Raw genomic sequence first — 13,777 nt, 5'->3', positions numbered from 1 at the left:
TGTGGTTGAATTTCTTCATCCATGAAAGATGGCTTTGTGAAATGCTTTATAAATTATGCATGATTGATGGTGTGTTATAACTTTATACAATCAAGTAGCTTGATTCTGCAGAGCACAAACTGAGTTCCTATTTTCAGCACATTAAAAGGATTGGTCCAGTTCAGACTGTTGTCATGGATACACTAAATCCTTCATCTACCTAATTATTTAACAATAGGTGCTGCATATAATAAATACACACACATTTATATATATATATATATATATATATATATATATATATATATATATATAAATGTTGTTGTAATCATAGATTCTGCTAAATGATATGATGATTATTGATACACTGAATTCTCTACCTAAATATAACATTAGGTACCATATATATATATATATACAATGCCTGTCCAAAACTTCACACATTCCAAGGGACTCTGACTCTGTCAACAAACAATTTCCTGCCAAATGGAATAAAGTAATTTTAGGCTATGTTTGATGCACAGATTCCAAATACGTTATTGGTTTTTCTAGATTGGCTCTATTTTTTGAAATATTGAATAATAACCTCATAGAAAACTAATGAAACACAAAAATTAAGCAAAATTAAACTAGATATGCCTATGTATACAAAATTTAATTTTTGAAATACTTAATGTCAATATATTCTATATTCAGTATTTTTACAGAACTAATCACAATCAAGTCATTGAAAAACTCTGTTTGTATGATTTCCTTTTATGCTGATGATCAGGACAATCATATTGAAGGCTCCAGCAGTAGTCTGCCATCATGTGTCTATCCCATCAGCCCTGATACCTTTCTTCCATCACCTTTATATTATGATGGAACCTCTCCCCTTCTTCCTCACTGAAATCGACAAGAATTTCTGTAAATGTTTGCAATTGGCTATGGAGATAGTGTACCTTTATGCTCAGAGTAGAACCCAATTTTTTAAAGTTTAAGAGCAAGTTTTGTACCAGTTCTTCATAATTTTGTGCGTTATGGTTACCCAAGAAGTTCTTGACAACCATGACATAGCTGTGCCAGGCAGAAGCTTCTGGAATCCATCAAAGATTCCTGCTTTTAATTTTTCAGCCCTCACTTCAGGGAAGAATCTACAAATGTATTTGAAGCAATTGCCGTCCTTGTTCAGAGCTCTAACAAATTGCTTCCTTAATCCCAACTTTATGTGTATTGGAGGGAGAATGATTTTTTTCTTTGTCAACCATTGGCTCGCTGTACCTTTTTCATATTTTCCCGTGGAGGCCATGTCATTTTTTTCCAGTGATCCTGCTTTGCTCTACTATCCCACAAGCAGATGAAACATGGGTACTTTGTGTATCCACTTTGCTGTCCAAGTGGGAAGTTCACTATTTTTAAATCAACACATAAGGATCATTGGTGTTCATTAAAGCAAATCTTTTGTAAGACCATTTTGATATTTTCATATTCTTCTTTAAGTTTTGTTGACCAATTGGAATTGATGTATAGCAGTTGCCATTATGCAGTAAAACAGATTTCAAACTGTGAAAAGCCGCCAGTCCTCTGCTCGGTATTCTGGCACTCCCTAGGGCTAGTAGTCCAGGGATGTTACAACAGTACACAAAGTCTCCATCTTCACTGAAATATGGTAGGAGTGGCACCTCTCTTGTCCTTTAAACAATTATTTTAACTTCTGGTCTCAGACAGTTCTTTTCTTTTAGCCTGGATGCTAAATGTTCAGATTCTTGTTTTGACAGACTTAGGTCACATATTAAATCATTGAGCTCTTCTTGGGAAAACTGCTGGATTCATAAAACACTTCCTTCATATTCACTTGCACTGCTAACTCCTGGATTACACTCCAACCCTGTATATCCTCCATGTCGGATACAGGAATATCCGGGAGTGTACTGAACACTGATATGGGAACATCCGCACCATGCGGCACAGGTCGTCTTGCTGATTCCAAATCGGTATTCACACTTGTTTTTCTTTTAACAATTGAAACTTTTTAAATTCACAACACAAAAATACCAATCATTATGATGATTTTTGTGTTCTCGCTATACCATAGGTACACCAAACTTCAAACAGTTTTTTTTCAGTTTTCCATTTTTCCACTGACGTAGACACTCTACACAGTACACAAATTTTGCATACCATATGGGGAGACCAAAACTTATCTTGGTCCCCAAGTTTAATACCAAAATATGCAAGATTTGCTTGTTTTACAAATTCTGCAATGTTTCTTCTCTGTTTTTGCTGACAATATTCACCACAAATGTAGCAAAGTACATTAGGGTCATTTAAACAACTTCTTCTTGAGGAACTCATATTTCTGTAAAAAAAGAAAATTTATGAATAAAAAGAAGCCAAATGAAAGTTTCATGAAACTAATGCTACATTTATATTATAAAATGCAAAACATCGGTGTAAATAAAGATTGATAATATTATGCTGTGTTAACATTTGTTGTTGGCAAGTTTGTCTATTCTGATTCCTGTATCACAAGAACTACAGCCAATTCAATGAAACTTTTGCCTTTTCTGGATTCAGCAGACCTGAAATACACTAAATATATTGAAACCTTCATCCTTGGCAGGTGAAATTTTTTTTTTTGTTGAGCTGTGTTATATGCTTTTGGGGACTTCTAGCGCAAATATAACACATTTCGTAAATGGAATTTATATTCTGGAAAATATGTATGGTACACCTTTAAATCCCATATGTTCATTGTATCACATACTCCAATATTTAATTGGACAAATTTTAGCTTTGTTTAGGGTACACATTCATTTTGGTATTGCTTTGATAAGCCTACTCAATGTCACTGCATTAATTTCCTTTCAGAGTTTCATTCCTTTTTCCAAGATCTTGTATTGATGGATGAAGAGTTGGGCCACTGTGTAAAGTCTTTTCCAGCACATCCCATTGGGTAAAGTATAAACTTTGTAGTGGCCAATCCATGTGTGAAAATGTTGTCTCAATCTTCCTTTATTACTCTTTTACTATCTTTTACTATTTAAGCCTGATTAATTTTGACATTGTCATCTTGGAATATGCCTGTATCATCAGTGAAGAAAAAAACTATTGATGGAAAAATATCAACCTAAATTTATAGTCTTTGGGGTTTTCCCTTCAAAGTATTACAGAAAAACACAAGTTTAGCCTTCTGGCTCTCTCTGACACTCTTCAGAGCTTTTGGTCCCCCAGACCTAAACTTTGTGAGACTTTTTGAGCTCTCTTAGCATACAGACTGCACACAGCCTGTCCATCGAAGCCACCTGGCGGAGGCTGCAACTCCCCCAGTTCCAAAGACCTTCTACCTTTTATTAGGGCCTGGCCTTGATCCAAAATAAAGAGCCACAAATCTGCAGCAACAAAATTACGCTTGGCCCTTTAAACTCTTTTCAGGTGAAATTGAGATAGATGCCAAATATCCTCTGAATTTGCCATCGGGTGTTTTATTTTACTTCAATATATATGTTTTCATGTCGGGCAGAAACATCATTTTTGGTACAAATGTTATTGTAAATACAGTTTCTGCTAAATAAATATGAGTTTGGTAAATTCCACACATTTATTGCGGTTATGGTTTCCCATAAGCCTTCTTCTTTTAGTGTCAATCATTTGTACCAACTCCTGACATTTTTTCTTGACTCCAAGACTGTGGTCTGTACCCCTTCATTAAATTGTGTCTAGGCTTATCACACTACACATAATGGGTCACTAATGGATGACATGAATCTTGGTTATTGATTCTAAAATAGTAGCTTTGCCCTTGTGTACAACGTGAATCATGTTTTAGCAATAATGTTTGTTGCTGGTTGGTACCACTGCTATTAAGGTCATAATTATCATTGTGTCAGCAGCTGCCTATTGCCAGTTCTAAAAGGTTTAGTTACAAAAGAGAGGAAAAAAATAATATACCATCTTAAGTTCCAAGAACTTCAAAGTAATGACAGCTTTGTTAAAGCAAACTGTGCTCAACTATGTAAGCACATATTTCGGCATAACGCAGCAAAAAGTAATTAGGGATTTGGTACTTTTGTCATTTCAGTCTTTTAAAAAGGTATCATATGGTGATTTTACACTGTGCCTAGCCTCAGCTTTCTGTATTACCTTGGAGTTTCGATTTTTTTGTTTGGCTAGTTTGCTTCCCATTTCACCTTGTATGACTGCTTGTGCTTTGTTGTGGATAAACACAGTGCAAGGTACAGTTTGTGTTGTACAGCAGTTTCACATGTGAGACTATGTTTGAAGTATCTTATTTTATCATATTCTCTCCATCCTTTAACTACTGACTCCTTGTTTGTATGTTTCTATATTATGTAAATGGTATTCATTATTATAACAGAGGAAGTGGGAGGTGCAACCAAATATATAGGGGTGATCTTTTGATTGTTCACTGCAAAGAATACCCAACTATGTGCAGGAAAATGAAAAGAAAGTATTTCCCATGCACATGATTATATGATTTAAATCCTATTTTCTAAATTAGGTGAATCATCCACCACATAGTGGTGAACTACATTTCCATGAACTAGATAGAGAATGAAATCCATTATTTAATGAAACAATACAACATGCAAATCCTTAGGTGCAAATAAAAGCAGCTACAGCAACCAATCGCAATTCACAATGTGCTGATCTGTTGCTGCACTTTTATTTAGCATTTTACTCCATGTGCTGTTATTGAATGAGCTTGTGTTTTTTGTTGGTTTTCCGGTTAACAAGTAAACTTAGATGTGCCATATTTTAAAAACAAGTGAGACAAATACAGAACGTGAAAAGGTATGCCTGACATTATGCAAAATTAGTTTAAAACTATATTTAGTGCATACTTCTTTTTACTTCCATTAGCAATTATTTTAATTATAATACTTAGTATTTATAAAATAATAGTACTCCTAAGTACTTCATGGTAATCTTACCATGAGTACATGTGTACTAATGAGAATCTCAAGTCAAACTTTCACAAGTCACCATACAAGGGAATAAATAGAAAATTTTCCAATGGGGACATACTTGTTTTTTACAGTAGTTTACATACTTTGGAAAGTTTTTTTCTCTCTTCCTGTGGACCCTATAGAAGAGAAGGTTCCCAGTGGAACTCAGATGGCAAGTAGAACTACCAGGGGCTTTACCCATTTCCTACACTATTATAATACTTTAGATGTATTTTAATACAACAGACATAGTTATACAAGAAATAGAAAATAGAAATAGAAAAGCATATAGAATCAAACCTAGACGTGTGTAAGGTACACAATCCATTTCTATATGCCTTTCTAAAATATGTTTTTATGTCTTTTTTAGGTCTAGGCGAAATGCAGCCAAGTATTACGTAAGAGCATACAGGGATCATATTTTCTAGAGGCTCCACAGCATACAATTTACTAGAGCTGGCATTCAGAAATGTGCTTAATGAGTAACATATTGCCCTTGAAAACTGTATTATTAATGATGTCAACTCAATTGTAATAATTTTATATGCAGGAGGTCAATTCAGAACGTGCTTGACCAACAAATGGATCGATTTTGATAATATAAAAAGGGCACCAACTTGACTTTGGTGTTTTGTAAGACTGATAAACCAGCCTATTGCCAGTAGTTTGTGTTGGAAAAAGAATACGTTTTTCATGTGATTCAGTAATAATATTTTTTGGATGTGTGCAGGGTATGATTTAAAAATCAATAGCGTTTGTCTGCACCAGATTTATCTGGCTATGTAAGAAGACAAACTAAAATACAAAAGCTAATTTCCTGTGTTGCAAGCAAAAAATAGCAATCTTCTGGGCACTGTGCCAGCCTGCCACATTGAATAACTCTGTATAAAGGTCAATTATATATTACAACAATCTAGGAAGATATCTAATAAAAAATCAGTTCAAAGGTTAATGATACTTACAGATTAAGGTATTATAATAAGTTTTACAAAATTGAAATAGTAGACACTGAGGAAAATTAAGGGGAAACAATAGTGTACGTGTATGTCATTAGTAATCAATTAACAAATTAACAAATAGTGCCTAATTTTTAGTTATCAGTCCTGTCCTGCCATTAGCTGTTAGACCTATATACCTTCTCTGCTCCCAGTCGCTAGTTGCCTGTTGTAGCATATAGCTTTGCTGACCTGTTATAGTGTGGATGGATTACCTGTTGTCAACTCTGCCTGTTTCCTGACCTTGAGATTGTTTGCTGCCTGGACCTGTTACACTCTGCTTTGTGTTTTACCCTTACATACCTGGCTTGGCGGACTGACTGCCTGTGTATGACCCCTGACTCTGTTTCCTAGACTTGTCTCTGATGGAGTCTCCTGTACTGCATCATTTGTGGATCACCTGGAATCCCATGGAATTGGGTCTCCTGTCCTGCACTTGTGGTCCTCTGTCAGTCCTTTCCCAGATGCCATCTTTGCACACAGAAGTCCTGGGGACAACTTTGTGCTGGGATGGCGTAACTAGCCTCCAATAGGTAAAGAGTGCAGAGTTAGATTGGGGGACTAGTTTCTATAAGCACTGATGCTGGACCAGAGCCTTACACAAAGTTGTACATAGTCACCTATGTGCAAAACTTATATAATTTCATAAATCGGTATTCTATTCTGCCATGGAATGGAAAACGGCATTCTCAGGACGTTTTCAGGTTATGATTTGTCATATATAACATACTTTACCATACAGAGATGCTGCTGTCAATGCATATTATTTGTATGATAAAAACTGGAATAAACCTTCACATGTTCGGTTGGAAAGGACGTGTGCAGTTTCTATGACAAAATCCAAGCTAAAAGGGAAGTGAATACTTTTCAATGAGTGAATAAAGTAATAGTTAATTCTACACATAAATACTGCCATTTCTATACAAACAAGTGACAGCATTATGTAAACAAATAGTTTTAAATGTCTGGAATTAAAGCTTTCAGCAAGCTTTGCTATAGTGTTTTGTACAATTAATTTCCAGATTGGAAATGTTAAACAAAGATCCTAATGGGAGTGCCAACTTTCACTTTAAGCAAGCTACTATCAGGTTTTATTAGGTTTCAGCACTATTTGAAGCTTGATGAAAGCCTTTGGAAGCCTGCTAGCAGCTCATTTTAAGGGGCATTAGTACTTCTAATAATGCTTTCATGACAGCTATATGACTTTATAAGTGTCCCTTGCAATGAGAACGTTAATTAACTCTGCAACAGAGAACTAGGAATGTGCAGCTGTGTGTGTCCCTAGTTCTCAAACCTGCTTTCAACCTGATAAATTAGTCAAAGAGTTAACTGACATTTCTGAATACTGCTAAACTTGGTCATGGCATCAAAGTCCAAATATATTGCAGTTTTTATTATGATTGTCCAGTTCCAATGGATTACCTATTTTTTTTACCAAGAGTCCTGGTTCTTTTATACCTTTATGATCTTCCAGTTGTTCTCTGGACTCATGACGCTGGTAAGTCCCATTGAGTGTTGCCTCCAGCCTCCTTTCTTTTTCTTCCTTCTTTACTCTTTCTGTCTTTTTTTCCACTCACTAGTTGTTTTAGTGTTACACTCTATGATTAATTGCCTCTATATCCTTGTGTCTTAAGCCAACTAACCAGGCACAGTTGGCATTTTAAATGGAGTGGACATATGTTTTTCATAGACTGGGTAGGGATTAGTATGGACATACTAATCCCAATCGTACTTATTGGGCCTAATTTATTTAGGCTCTCCAAGGCTTCAGATGATACATTTTCATCAGTGAAGCTGGGTGATCCAGCAAACCTGAAACAGATTTCTTCAAATTCATTTGCTATTTGTTAGAAAACAATTTCAGTCCTGGACCAGATCCATTCCAGGTTTGCTGGATCACCCAGCTTCCTTGATGAAAGTGTATCGTCCACAGCCTTTCAATGTCTCTGCTCTGCCTGTTGAGCTATATAATATGTTTTAGTGTAATGGCTTTTGAGCTGCTGGTTTATAATACTGTTTTCATTAAAAAAAATATTGTTTTAATAAAAGTCTATTGAAAAAATCTATGGTCATATAGAGTTAGAATATTTTATTAGCATTCTAAAACTCGCACTCTTACACAAAGGTGCTCAAGGTTTGCCAAAAGCTTTGCATAAGCTTGATGAAAGCAACACTCACATATAAACGTAACAAGGTCTAAACATAGCAATGAACAAAAACTTTTTGGCAAAAATGCTGCAGTCAATTAAACTAGAATTATCCTAACATTGCCCTTAGTGATTTTAATTGAACCATTCCCAAACCTTTTTTAGAATTGAAACTACTCATCCAGCCTAAAGCCAGCATTTGTAATAAGATCTGAATTATTTAATTCAGGTTGCAAATTGAAGATTAAAAAAATCCTCCCCTACCAGGAAACATCGTCTAAATGAAGTATATTGTACAAACCCTTTGTTATCACTGTTATGTATTAGATTCCTCAACATCTCAAGCATCCCAGGTAATAAATGCAGAAACAAAGAAGTCTGTAATACAGGTCTGTACACATCAATCCTAATGCTTGGTCCACTCTGCTTCTCATCAATGGGCTGACCAGTCAGCCCTCCATAAACTGGATTTTTGAGTGTAGATTTCAATGTAAACATTTGTGTTAAACATAAAGTGATAATGCAAATGTAACAAGTAAACATACTGTTAAAAAAAATTAAAATATAGTATTTTTTATATTACAAGAGAAATGTAATGAGAGAATATTACGAGAGAAATTAGCAATTTGTGCTTCTCAGGTCAATTTAATTGACACCAATGATCTTTCTGATTATCTGTAAGGGTGACATTCTTCCCACTGGCCAGCAATGTAAGAGACATTCTTCCCACTGTACACCACACTAATATACTGTGAGCTGTAGAAATTGTAATTATAGCAGTGGTTACCTGAAGACCTGAAAGTTCTTTTAAGGTTTCCCCAATGTTATATATCGTGTATACATACACAGCCCTTTTCCAGGAAATTGCATGAGCAATGCCACCACAAGTCAGGAAGTCCCAGTCACAAGGCTATAACTGGAGGATTGTCATTTAGAATTTACTTAAATGTACTGTACTAACCAAATGGTTATGTTGTACAGGCTTAATCAAATATGTATTTTAATATATTTGATTTCTAATTTTGAGTTATAAATAGTGTTGGTCGAATATCTCACTATTAGATTTGACAGCTATTCGATCCAATAGGGATTAGGGACACTTGAGCTGTCATCAGGGTTTACCTTTCCTCAGCCAATAACAGAGCACTAGAGGTGATGAACGGGGAAATTTGTCCCCATTTAACCTCCAGTGCCCGGGGATCCCACACTGTGCATCCGTGGGAATCATCCTGTGATTGTGGGATAACCTGTAAAAAAATAAAAATTAGTTACACAAATCACACACATTCAATACATTTTTTTACATTATTTTTTTTAACACATTTTTTTACACAGAAATTCGAACACCAACACTAGTTATAAACATTCAAAAAGCTGTAGGTAAGTTTTGCTAATTTAAGTGCAATTTAAGTGCAAATGTTTTCCCTTTTAACCTTTAAAGACTGTATGGTGTCAAGTAGGTTTTCTTGCCTGTGAGCTGTAAAAAAACTAACCTCAACTTGGCCCTATTAGGGATGACTGAAGGGAAAGGTTGAATATTCCCTTATTAAAATTGAAGAATAAATGCATAGTAAATGTCATGGTTGGTGAGTTCAATTATTTATGTGGCTGCTGTATTTCTTAGTTCTACACCACAATCACTATGTCCTAATAGTATACACAAATATGTACAAAGTGCAGTAAGCAACAGAGACAATTGTCATTTATTGTCCTAACTATACTTTTCTGAAGCCTGCAGGCTGGCTGCTATTTGATTTCTGTATATTTATATGAGTTGGAGCATCTTATCAAATAGGCTTGCTTGTTTCATTGATTTTTGCAGTTTTTATAAGTGAGTGTAATCATGTCTGAATAATCACCTCTCTTACCGTGCCCAGTGCGTGAAGCACTGCATTATTGTTATTTTATTCTCAATTGTATTATTGAATATTGGTAAAACCTACATTCCTGTAATTTGTATTCTAGTCTTAACAAGGTTACTATAAAAATAACTGTGTTATATCTCCTATTAAAATTATTAAATTCAGATGAACTTAGTACAGCCAAATAACAGTCCACAAATCTAACAAATTGCTTCATTATTGAGAAAGAAAAGACTAGAATCAATGAAAGGCAGTGTTCATGCTGTCACCGTGCTGCTACATCTGCCCACGTTTTTCTTTCTTTTTAACTCCAAACCACAGTGGATTCCCTGTTCATGCCAGAGTTTTCCATCATTGCAGCAATCACTGGTTCTTTTTATCACAGGGGTTTATAAGGGAATTTTTAATAGACAAGCAGCAGATAATTGCTGTATACTGTGACCAGCATTCTATAATATGTTCCTATAATACATAACAATAAACCACATTATTCTCATTTTTTTATTTTTACTTATTTTTCCTTGCTTATATATATTTATTTATTTTACTTTATAAGAGTTATTAAAATGGGTAAACGAACTGTGGTTTCTGACCAGTTTCATCTAGGTATTTCTCAGTTGTGTAAGTGTGGTCCTACCCTGCACTCTGGTACCCTGTTGGCATGTGGATAGTAAATGATGGCACAGTAATAATAAGTGGCTGTACTCCTACATTCCAAACACCGGAAGTGAGAGGTATGCATGTGCTGACCTAATTTCTGCATCAGCCAGTCTAAAGGGAAGATGCTGGGCATCTTATTGGTAACCGCTAACTTTCAAGGGAGAATGCAGAAATGTCCCCAGGGCAAGACATACAAATAAAGGGAAACTCAAACTTTAAAAAAAAGCCAAAAGAATATCACCACTCCTAAATGGAAATGCCAGGAATTACTGCATCAAAAAAGTGATGATAAAAATACTTGAATTTTCTTAGTCCAGTTGCTGGGTGAAAAAAACCAAGGGGCCAAAAAAACAGAATGGGACAATAGAGAACAACAAATATAGAAAGGAAAGAAAATAAAATTTTTTTAAAAAAGTGTGACAAAATACTGAACGGTCAAAGTTTATACCAGCCATTCTGAACCTTTTTACCCATGGGGACCCTCTAAGGTCTTGGGGAAAAACTATTTGGAAAGATCTCTCTGATATTAATGGTCTGTATTAAGAACCCCTCGCAGTGGTTTGAATTCAATCCTTAAAAAAATGTTAAAAGATCATTGATCATCATGCTTGTGACATTGGAGCCAGAGCTATGCGGGTACCACCAGATTGGACAAAAATTAGGCACAGCTCAAAAAACCCTAGCAACCTCAGGAGAAATCCTAGGATCCCACAGAACCCTGGTTGAGAGAGGCTGTTTTGTTCAATGTACATACCTTATTAGTAGATGGAAAAAACATAATAATAATAAAAAAAAATTGTATCCTGTCAGTGGAGATCAATGAAAATTGGTGTTTAAACCCCTAGGAACAGTTACCTATAGTATATTAGGGATTTTTTTATTGTATGTTTGTATAGGAGGTCTTTTATTCTAAGGTCCATATCACATGTGTGGCTGTTGCTGCATTTGTTGGTAATTCTCCTAGTATGTTCAGACATATAATTGTCTGTGTGGACAAACAAAACACTCCTATTGATGATATAAGGTCAGGGTATGCTGATGCACTCTATGTGTGTCAGTGTCAGATTTAAGGTCTTCAGGGAGTATCCTCTTCCCCTGAATCTAAAATTCAATTTTGTAATCTGAGATTTTCTCTCATCAGGTTTGGAGCATATGCACTGAACACAGGAAGGTTTTCCCAAAGATGTTTTGTACTGGAGCTTTGAAACTGTAGTATTTATAGATTATAGATTGGTGGAAATATCCCATTCAGAATCAACTGTAACAGCAACAACTGTGACTGAAACATGGACTGAATTAGTAAAATCAGGTATGCTTTTTAAATAAACAACAAGTTAATCCAATTTGGGGTGCATTTCCCTACATACGGCACAAATATCATCTTTGTACAATGCAACAATGTGGTTCCAGTATATAGGCAAGGCAATGACACATACCTCCACAGGCAAACCCATTATCAGGTAAGCAAATGATAGGGCCACCTAACTTCAAATTTCAGTCCCAAGAATATAGTTGAGCACAGAATTTTTCAAACAAAATTACCTCAATATTGCACATTCTGGAAAGGAAAAGATACGGTGGCAATTGGGTCACAATGGATTGGAGGTATAAATCTAAATATTCCATAATAGGGTGGGTGGAACCCCCAGATCAAAAAACATTTGGGAATATTGTAATAAAATTCATTTCGTTGTGGATTTTTGATTATATGTAAATTTTGGATACACTATGTAGATATTACCATCAAGGACCATGATAGCACCAACTTTGTTGGCAGGTGTGAAAATAATCATTTTTGTTACCTAATGTGGACATAGCTTCCAATTTCTGCCTTGCTTAGGTTGGAATATATGTGTCTACAAAATAATAGATCAGAACTGTCACACTGAATGTTCTTTGTAAATGTTTCAATAGTCCCAAGATTGCCAGGAGTCACAAATGTGATCTTCAGCTTGAACCCAATAGTTGTAATAACTGCATGGTTTTTTTTTTTCTGTTGCTTAAGTTAAAGCTGGCTTTAAAATTTAAACAGTTCTTCATTGAATATAAATGTGTTTAATTTGTTACTTGAGCACTTTTCAATTGCTGGCTTGCAAATTAGGAAAAGATGCATGGTTGCTATGGTGCAACTTCAACTTCTTACATATCTCCATTTATTTGAAGTACAGTATTTGCATATTATCATTTCAACCACAAATCTAAAAACCAGAAATTCTTGAATTAAAAGAGAGTCTATACTGAAATATACAGAAGCTACAATTGCTGATCTTCTTTCAAAATTTTAGTGGCTTAGCTGTATCTTACTATTTCTTGAATTAAAGTTCTGAATGCAAATTAGAAAGTCAAAATGATGTCAGAACTCCTCAGCTGCATAATTATTTGGGGCTGTAACATGGAATGTTTTAAAGTCATTGGATTAGTTTGACAAGCAGGCACCATGTCAGGAATGGCAGTGATACAAGCTTCATTTAAAAAGATTTGGCCATTTAAATGTAAAATTCCTGACTAAGATATCCAGAATGTCATTCGATGGGGCAATGGCACATAGAATTGAGTTATTATTATTATTAATATTATTATTAAACAGGATTTATATAGCGCCAACATATTACGCAGTGCTGTACATTAAATAGGGATTGCAAATGACAAACTAATACAGACAGTGATACAGGAGGAGAGAACCCTGCCCCGAAGAGCTTACAATCTAGTAGGTGAGGGAATTTCACACACAATAGGATGGGAGATATGTAGTGGTGGGAAGTAGTGGTGGTTTCAAATGACAGAAGAAGCCGGGTAGGCAAGTTTGAAAAAATGGGTTTTGAGCGCTCTTTTAAATGAGCAGAAAGTAGGAGCAAGCCGAATAAGACGAGGAAGACCATTCCAGAGAGTTGGAGCAGCTCTAGAGAAGTCTTGTATCCGTGCGTGTGATGAGGTTATGAGTGAGGAAGTCATTAGTAGGTCATTGGAGAAGCGGAGAGAGCGGCAGGGGGAGTATTTTTTAACCATGTTAGTTAGGTTAGTAAAGTAAAGGTTGTGGTTTCGGCTGACAAATATTGAAAAAGACTGCACGTTTTCACCTATAAACTGATATTTTGTGCTAGTTGGATTTTAAACTTTTGCAAAAAAAAATATTAATTTCATACATGGGTTGTGTTGTCTTATTTACCATGAATGGTTAAGTA

The 13,777-nt window shown here is 35.3% G+C and overlaps 1 protein-coding gene across 4 annotated transcripts in view; it reads left to right on the top strand.

Moving 5' to 3' along the window:
- DLGAP1 (DLG associated protein 1) overlaps positions 1-13,777 on the top strand; it is a 303,658-nt gene that overhangs the window by 53,440 nt on the left and 236,441 nt on the right. The window contains exon 1 of one of the 4 annotated variants that reach the window (XM_072411379.1): positions 2,834-2,917. The exons of the other annotated variants lie outside the window; for them this stretch is intronic. The gene's annotated coding sequence lies outside the window, so the exon portion shown is untranslated. Of the gene's footprint in view, positions 1-2,833; positions 2,918-13,777 lie in introns of those variants that run through there. 4 annotated transcript variants of the gene reach the window in all.

This window comes from Pyxicephalus adspersus, chromosome 5, assembly GCF_032062135.1.
Source record: "Pyxicephalus adspersus chromosome 5, UCB_Pads_2.0, whole genome shotgun sequence".
In the NCBI taxonomy this organism is placed as follows: domain Eukaryota; kingdom Metazoa; phylum Chordata; class Amphibia; order Anura; family Pyxicephalidae; genus Pyxicephalus; species Pyxicephalus adspersus.
The sequence above is the reverse complement of the archived record's forward strand: the minus strand, read 5'-3'. Positions and strand labels throughout refer to the sequence as shown.